Here is a 20,027-nt window from a genome sequence, read left to right on the forward strand (position 1 = left end):
AGGGAGATACAAAGACTGAAATATTTTCGTCTGTAGAGGTGCAGTCTGAAAGGCTGATGTGTGAAGCGTGTCACTGTGTTAGGCAAAGAAAATTATGGAAGTACTTTACATTACTAATTTAAGCAAAAATCAGCAATACAAAAATTATAAATTTCCTTAAAATAAAACTGAAAATACTGAGAGCCTTTGATCAGAATTTACTCAAGCTTGAACTGAAACTCTTACTTGATTTTCCAATGTCGCAGTGAAACCAAACACTCATTAAATCACTGTAACAGTATTTAATATCCTTAAGTAGTCTGCAGAAATTTTTGTTTTCAGATAATAATTTCACCAAAGTTACATTTGTCATCTGAATTTTGCTAAGTAGGTTAATCAAATTGTAATTTAGTATCTGAACCACAAACACCTTGCAAAGCTCTCTGGTTTCGGGTCTTACATACTAGCTACTCTATTTCCATCCTGCCTAGTACAGAAATAATGCTTTAGAGGTTATAGGTTTTAACTAGAAACCATAGGTGAACAATCTCAAGACACGTAGCACACTTTATATGGTGTCTCCTGCAAACCCTTGTAGTGCTTAGACACAGAATATTTCTTCCTGCACCTGTCTTATACAGCTTTTGGGGAGGCTCCCATATGTAGGCATTTTCATCTTTGCATCCTAATGATGAAGAAACTGAAAATGCCCCTTCTGTTTGGTTTGAAAATATGCCAACAGACATTGGAAAATTATTATTGTTATTAAAAGGGACAAAATACAAGTGGGCAAAAAAAAGCTTCACAGGTCCTCAGCTTGTGCAGCACTCCAGTATCACAAGTGGTGGAAGTGCAAAATAGATATCAGTGGGCTTCTCATGAGTTGTTTTCTGCAGTGTTGAGAGAGTGACTGAGCCTTAGCTGGTGTGCATGGACATACACAGCTTCCTCTTTCCAATGTGCTTCCTTGCAGAAGCTGTGATCGAACTGCAAACCTTCTCAGACCATGATAGATTAGTGATTGAGGATGATGCCTGGTGTTGGCAGAGCAGTAGCCACCACAGGAATGTGTACCATGGCAGCTCTGGCTTCTAAGCAGTTGAATCCACATTTTTCAGGATGTCCCTTAAGAAGTGCAGTTAGTGCATCTCAGATTGAAAATGTTTAAATAAAACCTTAAAGTAGTTTGGGAATTTTTGGTCACAGGCTCTGTGAGCACTCCTCCATGTGTCCCATCAAAACTCCTAATGAGGAAGGCTCACTAGCATGTGTGCTCTTCTACTGTTGTAAGATCTCTGTGTTCCAGAGAATTCAGATTAAAACTATATTTCATGTGATTATTAAAGCAGACAAGCAGCATCTCAAAATCCAAGCACACAGCTCAGTTGCTAAAATGATTGCACATCAGCAATAAAAAAAATTATTATACAACAAATTTGTTTGTCTTTGCTAATCTAAAGAGAAACACACTTGTTCTTCACATAAACAAGCAACTATATTTACCTTCCTATTTTGGATTTCATCAGTACATCACACATTTTATTTTCCAAAATCCAGTAAAACAGATGGGAAAAATTATTTGAAACTCATTTAATGAACCCTAATATATATAATTTAAAATGTGGTTTCCCTGTTTCTACAAGCTCTTTGCATGCCATGCTTTACTACTGGTCTAGCATCTCCTAGATGAGGAAAAAGTGATGAATAACAAAGCTGCAGTTTTCCCCAGTGTAGGGGTGACTGCCCAAGCCCAGATTTCTAACAGACAAAGAGAATTCCTGAGAAGGGATAAGACAACTATTTATTGTGGTAGCCTTTAAGTCTAAATAGTAACCTTTCTAATTGAATGCAGGGGTCCCAAATCACAGCTTAATAGCAATTCCCAGGAGGATATTTTACATCTCACCTGAAAATAAAATATCAAGATTTTCTTTTATATGAGTGATGTATTCAGGTTGTGTCTGCATCGTCTCTTAAAAATTTGGTCTTATGTTCTGACTCTGAAAAAATGGCAAAATTGAAATTGGGAAAAGAACAACTTGGCCATGTACTGAGATCATGGATTTTATTTTCACTCATGAAATTTTGAGACAAGATCATGAATTAATGTAAATTTTTAAGCCATCAGCAATTTCACAGCACATACAAAAATTGCACAAATTTCACTTATAGCTTATCAATTGCAACAGTAGCAGCAAGATATTATATGGACCTGAATTTGTTCGGTGCGCTCACAGTAGCTCTGAACAACAGCCTCCAACATTAAGGTCATAAAAATAAGAAGATACATATTTCTCTGTCACTGTTAATTTGATACTGAACTGTGATAGATTTATGAAAGAAGCTATATGTGGAAATCATTATTTCTAGAAAAGGTACTGCAGGAAATATCTGTGAAATGCTGTGGGGTTAGCACATTCAGGACAAAAGGAAAACCTATAGGTTCAATTGCACATATAAAGCATTATTTTCTTCTTCTTTTTTTTTTTTTTTTTCCATCTAGATGAATATATTTTGTTTAGATGATGGGTGATATAAGTAAGGCTCCAGTACTGCAAACCTTCAGTAGGATTCCCCATGGCAGCAAAGCAAAGGGTACTCATTTGTCAGGCAATTCAGAGAGATAGTAGGATTCATAACCAAGTGTTTTGTTTGTTGACTTGCTCATAAATGGTTTATTTTGGGCTGATTTTAGGTTGGCTGTGTGCAGAGGGCATCAAGCCATGTTCTGAGGCAATTCTGCTTTGTTACATTTGGAAAAAAAATGGGTTGGATTACGATTTTTTCTCAAATTATTAGCAGGAACAAATGGTGTTTGATTTATCTTGCTTTTCTTTTGCATAATGATTAATGATAGGGCAGTTCCTGAATTAGCTTGGAAATCACACAACTGTTTTGAATTGACCTGATTTCTATATTTGGATAAGTTTCCTTTTCCTGCATGTAAATATCCATAAAAATATGTTGAAAATTTCAGGTCTCACCTAGTTATTCCCCTTGTTATAGCTATTGCTATCTGTATGAGTTTGATTCTCAAACTCTTACATACCAGTGCTCCACTTGATGGCTTGTTAACCCACATTATTCAAATAAAACCCCTTCCCTTTCATCTGATTTAATGCAATATTCTTCTTGGAGAATCACGGAAATAAGAGATAGAAAAGTAAACTTGTGCAAATCTGTCACTTGTGTAAGATTTTCCTCTGATTCCTGACTCTCATCCAATGTTTATTGATTGCCAGTCATCTGTTAGTTAATAGATGGCCTGCCAGCACACCTTATTTAGGTAGAAGGCCTTCTATGCCTCTGAAGCTCAGGCAGTTAGTCATGTTATCATCATCCACAGAACACTGTTTTTCCTATGGAAAGACTGGTAGCTGCACTGTTTATAAGCTGGCTACTAAGAAGGCGTAAAACCCCATACAGTTCTGACTGTTCCTCTACGTGGAAAGTACAAAATAATTTAAGAACTGTGTTTCTCTTTTTTACTCAGGCAATGTTCCGAGTAAGATTTCAGCAGAATTGCTTTTGTGATGCAGCAAAAAAACCCCCCAAACCTGTCCAAGGACTTCACTGTCTGTTTTCTTTCTCTGTCTTTCTCTTTTTTTACATCTTGCAAGCAGACATTGCCGTTACCCAAATTAACCTCTTCTGAGTTTTTCTTTTTTCCTCTGGTATTTGGATCAGGCTTCTCTCTGGGTGGGGCGAAAAGTGAACTCTCCTAACATACAGTACAAATTAGGTCTTTCTAAAAACAAAGACTTCTCTTAAGAATGGCTGTATTTTATTTCTGACAAAAGAAGGGAAAACACAAGTGTGCTCAGTAAATCAAGAAGTCAAATGTGTGTAATCTGATGCCAAGTGTAAACATGTATGGACTTTACAAGGCTTGCCGACACTAGATGCTCTGATTTTCTTTCATTTGAAAAAGTGCTTTTGAGTATTCACAGTAGTGCTTGCAAGAGGCAGTCAAAATCACAGAGTGAATAAGAGCAGGTCCGTGCAACAGCTTTTGCTGAATCGAGACACTTTTAGTTTTTTATGAACACACTATTTTCTGCTTGGAGTAGCTAATGTGAATGTGGTAAATCTAGCTAGCTGCATATGCAGTGGGACCTTTTGGCCTGGCTTTTTGGCAGAAAGTTTGTTAATTGAATACCATAAAAAGCTGCTAAAGAGTCAAAATATAGTCCCTCACATATTAGCAAAACAGTTTGATTTCAATGGATCTTAAATGCATAACTGCCTGAGGATATTGGGTATAAAGACCACCTGAATACTCTTCCAGCACTGAAAGGCCTGAATTCCTTTCTGTGTGCACAGAAGGAAAAACGGAGTGCAGGAGTTAGTGCTTTAATTAATAAAGATGTTGTCGTGGCTTCACTGCTATTCTATCAGGCTGCTGCTGTAACAAATCATGGTATTACTCCATCTGTGCAGGCGTACTGCTGTAAAACTAAAATTTTCAGGCTGCTCAACATTTGTACTGAATGTTTCAAGCTGTGTTAATTTTATATCTGTAAGCCCTCTGACACTGGTGTTAGTTGGGTAGATCCCAGAGGTCTACCAATAATTTTTTCTCATAATTTTAATATTAACAGTATCTTTGTAACTGGGTATTTATTTTAAACATATCACAAGGATTTCTGAGCACTAAAAAAATTGTGTTTGCAGCCAATGAGTGGGACTTCTGTTCTTCAGCCATATCGGTAATTACACCCCATGACTGGGACAACGTGTGTTTAATTTTTGCCTCTTCATGCTTTAGATTGCTTTGTGGGGAAGCAAAAGTAATGACAGGGAAGGGAAGGGAAGGGAAGGGAAGGGAAGGGAAGGGAAGGGAAGGGAAGGGAAGGGAAGGGAAGGGAAGGGAAGGGAAGGGAAGGGAAGGGAAGGGAAGGGAAGGGAAGGGAAGGGAAGGGAAGGGAAGGGAAGGGAAGGGAAGGGAAGGGAAGGGAAGGGAAGGGAAGGGAAGGGAAGGGAAGGGAAGGTGTGCTGCCGTCTGCCTTGCCTGTGACATGAAATCTGAGGGACACCTTCCAAAGAAGAGTCTAGAAATGCCTAGATGGATTCATACAGTGCTTTTCATTCCCTCCCATCCTCTGCCAAGTTTTTTCCATGTAAAATAAGAGAACTGGCTCCTCAAAGTCACTCGGATGAATATAAACTCTCAAAAGTGTCACGTAGCCCTTGGAAAAATTCCAAAAGAATCCCAGCTTATTTGGAAAAAACTGTTCCTTGAAAGAAATGCACAAACATTGGTCTGGTTCCAAAGCCATGAAATCAACAGAGAGACTCTCATTACAGAGGGCTTTGGATCTGACTGACCCACTGGTGGCTATGACCAGAACAATGGTCTGTCACAATAAAAAATTTTGTTTTCCTGATGCCTGCAAAGTTTTGGTAAGAGTAGAAAGAAAAGAACAACCTTCCAGTGAAATCTCTTTCTCTTTTCCAAGCTCTTAAACTAGAGTTTATGACTGTTATTGCTCAGTTTTGAATGCAGTACCTTTTTTTCTCTCTTTTTACAAAAATTAGAGATATATGTAACCATTTAGAATGAAGAGTGGATTAGCCATGCCAAGGACTTGCTTTTAATTTCCTTTTCTGTTTGTTTTTCTTAACTGCTCAGTTCTTTTGATTATCTGGATCCATAGGTCATCCTACGTAGTTAAAATACCTATCAGACAGAGGAGACAGAGCAAACAGCAGGGACTCAAAAAAAATTCAAAAATAGTCCAAATATTCTCTGTCTTGAGTTCTTCAGTGTGCTTTTGCATAGCAGAAGCTTGAAACTGCATATTTGCTAGTGTCATTTGCTTTGCATTCATTTTTTTTTATCATTTGGGTTTGGGTTTTTTTACCGTTAACAGCAGACACTGCACTTGTTTTGTCAGAAACCACAGCCTTCACTGCTAAATGCAGTGGAGAGAAAAGCATTGGTCTAGAGGTTGGAGAAAGGAGTTTATTATGTTCTGGGGTATTATGACAAAATATTTTACCTACAAAAAAAGCCAAGAAAAAATTTAAATCAGTTCAGAGAACATGGGGGGTTTAGATTATCACCTGTAATATTATCAAACCCTAGCTTTCAAGAACTGTAAGTCACGTCATGAAGTTGCCTTAAAAATCACAGGTTATGAAAATAGTATTTTGAGTTCTGGGCTTGGTGCTAATCTATTTCAGTTTCAGGCTTTTCTTTGTCACCAAGACTAGACAGCTAACTTCTTTCTTTCACAACAACTGAGATTCCCAAAAATCACTTTTTATTTTAAATACAAGGCTTTAAGAAAAACCTATCCTGTAAGATTCACGTTTGAATTCCAAAGAGCTCACAGCACTGGTCTTGCATGAAGTATGAGCTGATGGTAGATAAGCAGGTTTTCCAAACTTACTCCAATAAATACAGTCTGTTCCTCAGCTGATATGGATACTACCATCTTAACATCCTTAAATATTGTGCCCAGAAATACCTAAGGAGCACCTGCTACCCTTAACTGTGCAGAATGGTCTCTACTGTGCCTGCAGCAGCAGAGGGTTTCCATTTCCTTGGTCAGATTGGCAGCTCTGGGTGTGTCCTCCTCTCCTTTGTGCTGGGAAAGGAGAAAGCAGGGGGCAAGAGGGTGCAAAGTGGCCCTGTCTGTCTCTCTAATTAGCGATGTTAATTAGTTGTCTTTTCCCGGAAGCCATGCAGATCGTAAAGAGGTGACAGTGGTAATAGGTTTTCCTATTGCCAAGTCTGGAAATTTAATAGGTACTCAACTTTTTCATGGGCAGTAGTACATCTGAGAAATTGATGCACTGGCAGAGAAGAAGCACTGGATGCTCTAGTAGTCTTCACTGACTGACTTGCTGAGATTAAAAGTATGGCTGTATGATCTTCAGCGTGATGAATCAAAGTGCACTCTTCTTTTAGACCCACAGTGAAGACAGTAATGCTCTGGAAACAGGACCACCTTCACAAATAAGCTCTAAAGTCTTCTGTCTTAGTCCAAACTTTGGGACTTGTGATAGCAGGATCTCACAAATGGGCTCTGCTTGCTCATTCTGGAGGAGCTAAGAAGACAGAAGAGAAAATGTGGCCCATGTTTCTGCCCTTAATTTTGAAAAGGAATGACTGTTTCAAGGAGAAAAGAGTTATAGCTGGGGTTGGGATATCTGAGATTGGATGAGGTTGTCTTACTGAGTCCCAAGTGAAGGAGGTTTGGCAGTCCTGTGGAAGACGCACAGAGGTACCTGAATGGTGGGGCCATGCACTCCTTCATCCATCAGTTTTTGTAGCTGGAGCAGGACAGTAGCACAGCCCAGTGCAAAGGGCACATACTAATTCCTGATTTTACTAATTAATGCATTTTAACAGCTCCTTTTTCTGAGTACATGAGGCAGAATGATCAAAAAGTCCCCAAGATGGGGACTGATGTATGCGAAGTAAAAAGCTCCTTGACTGAGAAAATCCATACTTGGCCCCACTTGTGTAAGTTACTGCCTCTGGTTTGGGGAAAAAACAACACATTTGAAGCACTGTGCTTTGGTTTGGTTTGGTTGGTTTTGGCTTGTTTTTTTGTTTTCTTAAATTTTTTTGTTGTTGTTGGGTGGGTGTTTACACTTTTGGCAAAGCCCTTTTAATGCTGAATGTCTGGAGTCTACATGCTGTCATACACAAAAGTTTGTGGATTCTTTAATACCATGCATTCCTGAAAATACATAATTATTCACTTTTTGACTTTGTAATGGAACAGTATTGTATGTGTGTGGTGTGTGTGTGTGTGTGTGTGTGTGTGTGTGTATATTTATGTGTGTGTGTGTGTGTAGAGTCTTGACTTACAGTAAATGTGGAAATAGGGAAGACCTGAGGAGGATAAACAGAGAGTCAAAGTGAATCTCAGAGGAGATAAGTGGTGAAAATGGGTAAACAGAAAACTGCACTTCTGTGGGAAAACATGGAGGAGCTAAACCACAAATGGGAGAAGAAACATCCAAATCTAAACAAGGAATTCAGCAACAAGCTGCGGCAAATGTGATTTTAAAGAACAGAGTGTTCACAACAGACACGCGTCACCACTGAAGATGAAGTATGTGAGCCCTGCTTTCCTGCTTCCCCATCCCCAGTACCTCCACAGAAAGCTCAGCCTCTCCTGTCCACCTTATTTGTTCAGTAGTGGACTTCATAGGATTGATTCAGTTCTCATTAAACTGATTTACTGGGCTCGCTGGCTCTGCTCAGCTTCAGTTTATTCCTACTTTGTTTAAAATTCGGGAAGTGCTGGGGGAGGGGACAGGACACTAATGGCCGTTCTCGTGTGAGTGGAGTGGTAGCTGATTTATTGCAAAGGTTATAAAGGAAAAGTATTAAGTGTGTTCCATTCTACTTGGCAAAGCCATCCTGCACAATGTCCAACAAAACCCTGAGAGTGCTGGTTTGTACCAAAACAAAAAAAAAAGGGGGAAAAAAAAAGGAAAGAGGGCTCTGTGTGTGTGTGTGTATGTGTGTGGAAGGGGGATGCTCCACCAAGATGTTCTCTTCTTCTTTGAGAGCATTAATTAAGACTGTAAATCACGAGCAACATGAAACAACTGTATTTGATGGAACATGGACAGTTCTGGAGTTGTGCTGTGCTTGCGCCATCAGTTTGAATACCTACACTGAAACACTAATGGGAGAGCAAACTTCAAAGAGAAATTCTGGCATGAAGAAGCAGGCTGCAAGGATCATTACATGGATAAAGTTGTAAAATAGACTCCTCCGTGCAAACTGGGAAGGAGGTGGAATGAAAGTTTGAAAGGTTTATAGGAACTCAGGCTTGTTTTCCTTTCATGCACAAAGTCAGTCCCACATTAATCTGGTAAAATAAGCTTGTGTGTTAGTGTTTTGAATAAAAGGGGGGGATAGGAGGGTGACAGCAGGAAAAAAAATTGTACTTGAATAATGAAAAACTCTTTAAAGTTAATTTTCCTTTTCTAATTAATAGTTGAGGGAGGTTTTTTGTTACATCATAAGTAGCAGTGGGTTGCATTCTCCATACTTAGAAAATTTAAAGCCTAAATTTGTTACAATCATGTAGTTTTATCTTCAGCAGAGCATCAATAATAGAAATTCACCCAGTAATTCCTGCACAGTTGTCATATCCTAAATGAATGTGTTTCTATTTAGGAAGCCGTTTAGTCTTGTTTTAAGGGCATTAAGTAACGCAGACAACCCCCTGTGTCAGATTGTTCACTTTATTATTTGTTTAAAATAAAATTTAGTGTTTAAAATTTATTTCTCTTTGATTTCATCTAGTTACAGTTTCTCGCTGTTGTGTCTGTACTGGGCTGCAGTGGAATGGCTCTGCTGTAGCTGAGATGATTTTCATCCATTGTGGCATATAGTCCATTTGTTCCTCATTTTCCTTTGGTGTAAAGGACTGGATGCAAATAACATTTTGATGAAAAATGGTCTATCCTTAATAGTTAATTCACAAGCAACTTATTTCCCAGCACAACATTTTTATGTAATTATAAGTAGACCTCTGTCCAACTACTTGTCCAGGATTAGTCAAAGTTTTTGGTTTGCCAAATGTGGTTTGAGATGCAATTAATAATGTGGTGGATTCCAGAATTGCTGATGAGGGTAATTTTCCTTCTTGTAGAATATGATACTGTAATAGAGATGTTCTCTAAAGATGCATGAGATGGAAAAAATTGTAAATAATAACTTAGGGAAAAAATTATCTGGCGTTATTTATATTTAGAAATCAGGAACCCTGTTTGCAGCAATAGTTCCATGCCTACCACAAAGCCACTTCTTCCACTGATCCTATTAATTTTATGAAGCATAACCCTCTGATGTTATGATACTGTTTTGGAGACTATTCATTAATATAGCCACATTATTTCTATATTTACATGTAGTATAAATGCCTATGCAATAAGTAGGGAAAAGGAATTTGTTATATTACAGGAATGTGCATGCTAGAGGGTTTATGGAATGAGAATTCAAGTGCCTTAAACCAAAGGTAGTGTTCAGAGTCATTGGACTTGTCGTAACTTGCAGAAAGAGACAAATTACCTGTATGCTACTTGGGTTGTAAAGGAAAGTACTTCATGTTCAGCACAGTGTATCCACTATTTGCCACTGTACTGGTACTTCAGAACAGTACCTCTCCTTTCCCTAAGGAACAGAAAAAACCACATTAACTGACTTTCTATGGCATTTAAGACAGCATCTTTTTTCTTCATTGGGAAGCAGGATTGTGCTGGCTTAGCCTGCAGTGCCTTTCAGAGGCACTCAGATGGTTTTGGACATGAATAAATGTGTGCTCTTTGCCAAGAAGGGTTGCACCGTAGCGTGGTCGTGTTTGGAAAGGCTAACACTTGCATGTCCAAGTGTAAATAAAAGGTGCACAGTCTTGAACTGTAACTATGCTGGAAGAAAAGGTCTTGTCAGAAACTCTGGGGTAACAGTAGACTCTTCTTTTACTTCTCCACTGTTCTGTTCTCTATCAACCAAAAAAACCAAAAAACCCAAACAAACAAACAAAAAGATCCCAGCACTACAGCATAAATGTTAATAATTATGTTAATAATTCATTTTAAAGACATTTATTTCAGTGTTATTATGGAATTTCATACAAAAGGCACAATTTGCCACTGATTTCCATGGACCTAAACCAGTGTTTCTTACACCCAGCCAGAGCAGCTGCCTTCAGTTGCTAAGGATATTGTGTGCAGCCACTACACAAAGTTGTATTTTCCTTACTCCATTGTCTTTCGTGCACTGCTCTGGCTGGTTCAAATTGGCTGTGGCTAAATAGGTGGTCACAGGAAAACTATGCATTAAAAACTTCTGGCCTGAAATGATTGGCAGATGTGAAGGATCTGTCCCAGGCTCTTTAGAACAAGCACACTATAACCTTGGTTCTCTAGTTGTCCTGGGTATGTAATCAATTCTTTGATCATCTGGGAAGACTCCCCAGCTCAGGGTAGTTTAATTTTCATTCATAGATAATTTCTATGTATGGAAAACAGTCAAACAGTTTTGAATGAGAGCTGATAAGGAGAAGCAAAACTAAGTGAGATGCTTTTCCATTTCTTATTGACATCAGATGAAGATCCAGTGTGTTCCTGGGGAATACACTCCATGCTAATGAGGTCCTTGGAGTTGCCAGCCAAGTGACACACAGGCTAGAGCTGTGTAAATGAGTGTAAATTTCTGCTCGTGCTGGCTGAATCTGTGGTAGCAGCACAGCTGAGCAAATGCCCTTCAACACCATTTGCTAGCAAAGTGGCTGCTGTTACACAGTCTGTACACCTAGGTAAGCGTGCTTTGGGTCTCATCTTGTGCAAGCACATTTACCTGGAAGAGAGAGCATCCAAACTAAGTTTCATGGCTGGTGTTTGCCTCCAGCATGGGCAGGAAGCGGGGGAGGCATATTTTTCACCCATCTTCATATGCCAGAGTTTGAGTCAGTTTTCTCAGAGCTTTCTTTACTGTCCATGGAGAAAACCAGCCAGCATTTACAACACATTTATCAATCTCTTTCAGACATCAGCAACAGAGAAGTTTACATTTGATCAAATGGAACTGACACTTAGCACCAGACTTTTGAAGTCTGTTGAGATAGATATCTGATGATGCAGAAGGATACACAGTGGGTATGTCAAAAGATGGTGGAGAGGGCTCCAGGCTGTTCTTTTTTCCCTGAGGAGACAAAACACCTTTAACAATCAGTCTCTGAGCTGCTGGGCTGTGATGCTGGCCTGCTGGGCACAGGAGCCTTAGGTGCTGAATATCTACACTGCTCTGGTGGGGAGGGTTGCTAGCAGCTGTGGCCTGACTCATCCAGCATTCTTTTGGATGATACCTGGACACAGCTGGGGTGTTAAAGCTTGACCAGATGTCGTTGCCATTGCTGTAGGTGACTTGCATGACATTGCTGTGAAGGAGTTTGATGCTGGTACATGTGACATGGGCCCTCCTGGGTGAGTAGTCTGAAGGGCCACAGAATGGTTGCAGCCGTGTCTGTAGCCTGTGTGTCCCTCCTCTTTGTTTATTAAATGACAGCCACAGTGTTCCCTGGCTCAGAATAGTTTATAAGCCTAAGTTAAAACTTGGGGAAGAGTTCCCAGACAGGGTAGTTTTCAGCCAGAGTAGTTCCTTGGTCCATTTTGCTCACAGCTGAACAAATCCTTGTGTCTTTATCACTGGGGAAGACTGGGGTGGGGGAAGGTAAATATGTGAGCACGTAGAAAGAGAGAGGTGGCAGCAACTGCTTTAAACCAGCATTGCTGCCAGAAACTTGTTCTTCAAATGACCCCCTGTCGACTTACCTGACAATCCATGGTCGTTTGAATAGTTCACTATATTGGCTTCAGGGAGCCCCAGAACAAAGACTTTCCTTAAAAAACTCAGACCTTACTCAGATAAAACTCCCACTCATGCCCCAGGGAGTTTTGCATGACGCAGGATTACAGGATGGTGTCTCAGCTTTGTTGTGTGTACTGCCTGTTGCTGCTTTTTATTCATCTGTGGATGAATAAAGGCTGTGCCCATTTACAAGAAAACCTGATTTCCGTTTGCTCACGATCAGTTTACTAAAACCTTTATCATCCCCTTTATAAGCTAGAGATGGGGCTTTTGGGGAACTTACCAGTGAGCAGGAAGAGCACCCACCCAAAGGAGGTGCCTTGGGAGAATGTGGAGAAGGAGAAGACTTCAAGGATCTTAGCAGGCAGGCAGTGGCATCTGAGATTTTTAATTTGCCCACACTCTTCCTACCGTGGGCCCCAAGGTTTCCGCTGTGAGATGAGGAGTTGCTCAGGACTGCTGGTAAACCCAAGCTCAGCTCATGAGTCTGTTCAATGTTTGGGGATCCTGAGGTGTTTTTTCCCCTCCTCCTGTGTGACAAGTATGCTGCATCATGCCTTTAGTTTCTCTGATTCTTTGATTACTCATTGTTATTTTGTGTGAGCAAAGCCAGCAGGTGTTACAATACCTTCCCTGTCAGCATGTCCTGCAGTTTCTGTTTCCTTGGATGAGACAGGAAAGCAGTCACTTCAGGGCCAGAGAACTGGGCCTCATTTCATCAGCTGCAAGGTGACTAGTTAAAATCTAACTAGCAGTCTCACACCCAGTGCCTGACAGGAACAGTCTCTGAAGACTATTAAGAAAATAAAAATTCCCTGCTCTGTCATATAATGGAAATGAGAATACTTCAACAGCCATCCCCTCTAATCTGTTAGCCAGCCCTTAGCAGCTTACCAAGCCTGTATTTAACCTATTTCCCTAATGGCAATTAAGAAATGTTTTCATTTCCCAGGGAGAGGATTGCCAGTGAAATCCCCCTCTCCACCCCAGCCCCCATCCTGTGGCTCCCTTCTCTCCCTCCTCTTCCCCACACCCCAACCCCTTCTTCCTTAGCCCAAGGCATCCAAAGCATTCCCCGTGTGTTTGGGTAGCATGCAGTGAGGAAGAAATGATTAAGCAGCTGAATGTTTGAAATCCAGCTAAATGCACCGATTATTATCTGCTTAGGGCTTTCTTATCTCGAACTGTGTGGTGCTTAATGGCAGGCCCATTGTTTTCAGCTCAAAGGTATTAATGAAGGAATCAGGGCAGCAGGCTGATGTCATAGGTGGCTGAAAGGTGACTTGTGCACTGATTTCCCTTACTCCACCCCTTCACAAGTCCCTTCCAACTAGTTCAGAAGAAGGGTTAGTATTTTTAGAATGGAGGGGGAAAAAAGAAAAAGGAAGCAGCCGAGGTTGCATTTGTGTGTCTGGTAAAAGGATTGCAGAGGCTCCTAAATATCCTGCTTAAAAGATGTACTCTCTGAGCTTCTGCTCTACTTTCTCACTTCGTAAAGACCCTGAAGTGTTGGCACAGGTCTCAGCGTGAAAGCGACCAGCTGGCCCTTGTTCACACCTGCCCTAGGCACTGACCAGCCCTCTGCACTTGATGTCCTGACCTATATCCAAGGTGAGGTTTCCACTTAGTGGTTTCCAGGGGAAGAAAGAGCTGTGTAAGTAGCTGCCACCAAGGATGGCTCCTTGAGGTGGATGAAGCCCTCAAGATGATGCACAATTTAAGGAAGTGCTTTCGTAGTCAAGTTATCAGCTGTGTTTTTTGTCACTCTTGGGAGTTAAATCCTTTTCTCTTTTTTTTTCAAATGTACATAGGCATTAGATGCAAAGTGGTGGATGTTGTGTAAGGACAGACTCTTCTCTCTGGGCTGAGGTATCCTGAGTGTATTCAGTTTTCTGTTACACAACACAAGCAGGGAAAGAGTAAAGATTTAGAATAGACTCGATGTCATTGTCATTGTCTGTATTTTAATCATACACTTATTTCTGTTATTCTTTTTGTGACAGATTTAATTTGGTATTCCTTCCCTTTTTGTCATCAACATGAAAAACACTATTTTTTCTTTGACTTAAAGTACTGCTCTACGTGGTAGGACTTTGGCATCACACTCCTGTAAAAATGCTAAAATTTCTTCAAGGTTTTTTTTAATGGACCCAGCTAAGAATTCAAGGAAAGGTGTGCTACCAGAAACTGGCTTGAGGAGCTTTTGTGATTTTGGGGACAATAAAAGAAAAACAACCTTTAAATAGCAATGTCATAAGGTAGCAAGTAAAGTGTTCTTGTGTCCATACATATCCAAGCAGGTCTCAGACTAGAATAAAAAATAATGCACTTTCTTTTTTCATTTTAATGAGACAATATTTTTTGTGTAATATGTAAGTTAATCAGAGTCTTTGTGATTACAGTTATAATGTCTTTGCTGGCACAGGGTTCATAGGATAGGATTTCTGTTTTACCTAGACAAATGAGTAAAGAGCTTAATCCTTTCAAATTTTTGATCGGTTTTGTTTGTTTTTCTCAATTTCAGTTTAGTTTTGCTTTAATGAGCGTGCAGTAGCTTTCACTGCTTGCTGGAGTACTTTGTGCCTGTTGAAGGAGCTATCTAAATAGTCCACTAGCAAAGACTAGAAAGTTGAAAGAGAAAGCAGAGAAGAAAGAGTGGCACTGAATACCCATAAATGCATCAAAGCCAGCTGCTGTCTTGAATAAGATTTACTTAACAGGAAACCATCAAACACCAAAACGCTCCCTTCAATTTTTTTTCCAGGGAGAAGAAGAATTGCATAGCACAGATTGACTTTGAGTCTTTTTTTTTTTCATTTTAACTTATTAGTTCATGACTGAGATTGGTTTGTGTAGGGTGTTTTTGGTTTGTTTGGGGTTTTTTGAGAAGGGTTGAGTGAACTGACTGGCATTTCCAGTCCTGTCCTCTCACATCCCCTCCTGTCCCCCTCCCTGTTTCTGTAGGTTCAGCAGTAAAAACCTATTGAAATGTGAGATTACCAAACTGAAGCAATCAGTCTGAAATGATTAAGGAAGATGACTGTTCTTCTCTTCAGATGACCAAAAGTCATCTTGTCCAGAGTTCCTTATCTTCAAGGTGCTATTTCACAACAGTTTCTTTCTAAGTATGTATTTCCTGTTAAAATCTGAAGACTTTACATTGTAGGTAAGCTTGTATGTACAAACTATCACCAACAGTTACAAAAATGGATATCTGTCTTTCTTTTGAAATTATGTTGATTGTTTTTAAAGGAAAAAGTGTTTATTTATTTCTTTAGTAATTTAGGAGATTATGTGTCAAGCCTAGGGTGAAATTTTGTTTGCTGAACTTATCTTAAACCTCAGGAGGGGAGGAAGGTTCCGTTTAAAGGTCAAAGCATTTCAAGATTTCAATTCAGTGTATTTTTTACTTTTAAAGTTTTCCCTCACCCCACCCAGACCTTGTACCTTAGAAGCTTTTCAGATGCCTTACACATGTTCACCTTGTATTGAAATTTTTGAAGTAACTCCACATTAAATGCCACAATAGTTAAATATTCGTGCCCATATTACTATCATCTAGTGTGCACCAACACTCTTCAGGCAAGAAATTCAGTGTTTGAGCTTGGAGGAGAGTGCTGGAGCTGACAAAATTCAGATGCTAATGATAATTAATTTATGTAGTGGCAAAGATAGGTGCAGTGCCAGGTGCTTTACAGGCAGATAAGATCTGGTTTCTGCTTCAGTGAGTTTACAATCCGAGGCCCCGGTTTTGCAAATACTTATGCACATGAGTTATGCCACCGGGTGCAGTGACACTACTCATGCATGTGAAGTTACTCACCTGTAGTGAGCTCTCTGTGTACAGTTTCAACTGCATTAGCTTTTCAATTGATTGTGCAGTGAGTCAGTAACTATTCAGGCTGATAATTGCAGTTATTTAACAAGCTCTGCCAGTCAGAAATTAAACAAAAAATACAGGAGTCACCTTTCCACAAGGGAATTGAAAACTCATGTTTTCCTGGGAAGTTTTCCAGGAAGCAAACAGTCCATGTTAGATCTGGCATTTTCATGTCACACTGGCTTAAATTATGTCTATTTGCGTACAAATCACAGAGGAGAAAAAAATCACCCGATAATTGGAAGGGAAAAGTGTTATTCCCGTTCCTCATTTGTCCTGATGCTGATCTTGGGGCCATGGTAAGAGTGTTTCCAGTGAAATTACTTTCAAGTCTGGGAAAAAGCAATCAGCAGAGGCCTTGGTAGCTGTAAATTTGTGGCAGCAGTCCCTAATTCATCTTGTAATTCTATGACAGGCTCTGAATTGCCCGTATTTGGCCAGGGATCACCTCAGTGGACAGTTAATGAAAGAGCAGAGGGAACTTGAAGGTCAGTCACACTGAATTCTTTTTTTCTTCCTGGCTGTGTCTTTTTTATTACATCCTGTCTTTCTTTATATAATTTATTAAAGAAAACCTTTTGTTTTGTTTGTTTCTGGCAAAGGCACATCTTTGCCTCTTTGTTTATCTGCCTTTTTTTGCCTGAAGCATTTATAAAACAGCCTAAAATGCCTCAAAATAGATGTTTCTGTTGAAATCAAGTGACAGAACTACGCTTTAGCCAATTTCTATTTCTTGTCTGAGTGTGGTCATGAGAATAAAACAGCAACAGATGCTGCAAGCAGGTATGGTTTTGAGAATGGAATTTGTACATTGACATGTGAATCTAATCTAAGTACAATGAGAAGACTTTAGTTATTGGCTCACACTCAGAATAAATGAATTGGAACTTCAGAAAGCCATGAGACTAATTAAAATAACACCAGAAAATGCATTTGTGTCTGCTGGAGTCAGACTAACCAGCAGATAAGCTGTAATAGCATTTATTTGTTGAAACACTGTAGTAAATGGAGGCTGACTTATCAGAACACAAGTTTTTTTGTGACATGTGTAGCAGAACAGACATGTTGAAAAAAAAATTAAAAACAAAGAGGAGTCATGGATTAAAAATTAAAATGGCCTTTTCTTTTTCTTCTTCCCTCTTTCTTATTTTATAAGATAATTTCCTGTCATCACTGTTTTCTCTTTTTCAGAATGTTTTCTTTCTTTGGAGGACATCAGTCTTCTCTCTTGTTTTATCTCATTCAGTCTGCCTCTCAGAATACCTTGTGTCTTAATCTTCTCTCTCTAGCTTATGCCTTCAATCTTTTTGCCTCCTTTTTCTGTCCTTTTCCTGTCCTTTTCATAGTGTTGTTTTTATCTCTCCTTTATTTTGACTTTCATTCCAAATACAGTGTCTTCCCACCTCAGAGTTCCCTTCCACTATTCAGCCTTTGTCAGAAAAAAATTCATAGGGCTCACCATCACTTGACCCTTCCAGATAAAGTATTTTGAATGACCACTCTGGCTGCAGGGAAAAAGGAAGTGTTGGTGGATGAAGTAGTGGTTTTTTTCACTATCTGAACTCCTTTCAGTCACAACAAGATCACTGCTGCTTCCTCTCAGGTTGAATTCAAAATCCTTTGCAATTCCTTTGCTATTAAACTTCATTTGCTATTAAACTAAACCTACAAAGTAGGGAGAAGCTTCATTTGCTATTAAACTAAACCTACAAAGTAGGGAGAAAAGGGAGATTTAAAAAAAAAGGTGGGTAGAGAAGTTCACTTTCTGTCTGCTATACAAGGGAAAATTAAAAAAAATTTAGAGGTGAGTTTATTTTTCAAAGTACATTCAATTTAAACTAATGGTGAGAATTAACTGCGTTTTAATGGTTATGGTGTAGTCAAGGATGCCCTTACTATAAGCAGAGTACAATGAGCTTTTATTTGTGAACTTGGGGCTCCACGTCCCTTTTCAATAGGCTTCTGCAGCACACGTCCTTTTGTGATAAAGCAGGGGTCACTCCTAGCTGCAGGACCTGCTGCTTGGCTGTGCCTGTCTTGGCTGGTGGGATGTCTCCTGTGGACTGTGGCCACTTGTGACTGTGCCTGTGCCCATTTGTCCCTTACCAGCACCAGGGGATTTCCAGCCCCAAAGCTTTTGCAGATCCCAGACAAGCAGATCACAGATGTGGTGTGGAAAGCAAGGTGATGCCTTCATCTGTACAGATAAAAGGGGGGTTTGTGCATACATAACCCTTCAACAATTATGCCAATACAATATTAGTCAAGTCTAGTGGAACAAAGATGGTCTTGGTTCTTGCACAAGCCAACACAGGAAACAAGGCAGCCTCTCATAGTTTTAGTAACATCTCATTTCTACACATGCTGAGTTTTCAATATTTGTACAAGAAGCTGCTCTGTGAGGGTTGATTGGAAGTGATCATGATTGTTTTGTGTCTCAATTTTTCATATTTCTGTTTAAATCAGATTAAGTCACCATATTTGAAATACTGGATTTGGCAGAAACAAATTTGGCTGAAGGAGGATGTGAAAATCTTCTCTTTGTGTGTAGAAGACTATTGTTAACTTAATATAACAGGGTGTCAAAACCCATCATATGCTAAGTGTTTATAAAGTGCTTTTATTAATGGCGTAAAAAATCCAATAACAACCCAAGAAACTTCTCATTATGAGAGGAGAAAACATTAGTGCTTTTCCTGACAGTGTTCCTTTTCATGAGGGATTCCTCTGTGGAACACTAATCAAGTCCATTCAGAAAGATCCTAATTAATTTAATTAAAATCTGTCAGATCAAACTGATTAGCCTGACATCCAGCCTGGCGGGAGGAAGGAGGCCGGTGCAAGCATTGTAAGTGTGTTGAGGTGGGCTTCTGCTTGCAATCAGAGATGTGTGGCTGCTGTGGGGATCAAAGCTGTCTTTCACTGTTGTCAGAATAAACGTTATGGCTCCCCCGGGCAAGTGATCCAGTTTCTTTTTGTCAGAAAATATTTTATATCTCCACAGCCTCAGCAGCTCAGCAGGGGATAGCAGGTACCTGGTTCTGTGCTGGGTGACCTTTCCTACCCTCCTGACAACGGGAATACAGATGAGACATTTCTCATCTCTTCACCTTCCTGTGTCTCAGGTGTTGGCCATGGGCAGAAGAGAGAGAGGCCATGGTGACAGGGGTGACAGCTTTTGATGCTGAGCACGGGTGTTGCTGCAACAGAGCCTTCCAAGGAGTGGTGTGTCCACATGGGGCATCTTCCTTCTGCTGCCACCTCCCACTGAACTGGGGTGGGAGCTGAGAAACTGCACTCTCTGCTACCTGGCTGTGCTTGTCCAAAATATGAGGAGCTACCTCAGCCACATAAGCTTCTCAATTCGGCAGCTGCTAATAATGATGTGTGGTTTCCATGGCAAACATCAGGGCAGCCAGTGCCAATCTGTATCTCCAGGTCCTTCCACTTCCCCTACCCCACACATGCACTTACGGAGTACCTCTTGTCTTCAAAGATTTTAATAACCACTTTTATCCATCGGTATAGCAGGAGGGATCCATCAAAAGGGTAATAGCTAGTAAATAATCAATTTTTCGGGCCCCAATCCTGCAAATGCTTAGGCATATGTTTTAGCTTTATGTGCCATAATTCAGGTTTCAGTGGAACCATTCACAGTACGTGAGGCTAAGCATATGTGTAAGTTAGGAATTGTAAAGATTAAATAGCATTCCAGTTAGCTGGAAATCAAAAGGTAGATGAAAACAGGGACTCCAACTACAGAGGAAATGCAGTTCCTGAAGGAAGAGCAGCAGCAGCAGCTGACATGAAAGACTTGCCAAC

The 20,027-nt window shown here is 40.0% G+C and overlaps 1 protein-coding gene across 1 annotated transcript in view; it reads left to right on the forward strand.

Annotated features, from left to right (window-relative positions):
* The first annotated feature begins 16,618 nt into the window (after nt 1-16,618).
* Nucleotides 16,619-20,027, forward strand: part of PRDM1 (PR/SET domain 1) — a 60,146-nt gene continuing 56,737 nt past the window's right edge. Inside the window, exon 1 of the mRNA XM_030945552.1 lies at nt 16,619-16,693. The gene's annotated coding sequence lies outside the window, so the exon portion shown is untranslated. The remainder of the gene's footprint in view (nt 16,694-20,027) is intronic.

This window comes from Camarhynchus parvulus, chromosome 3 (genome assembly GCF_901933205.1).
Source record: "Camarhynchus parvulus chromosome 3, STF_HiC, whole genome shotgun sequence".
Classification (NCBI taxonomy): Eukaryota; Metazoa; Chordata; class Aves; order Passeriformes; family Thraupidae; genus Camarhynchus; species Camarhynchus parvulus.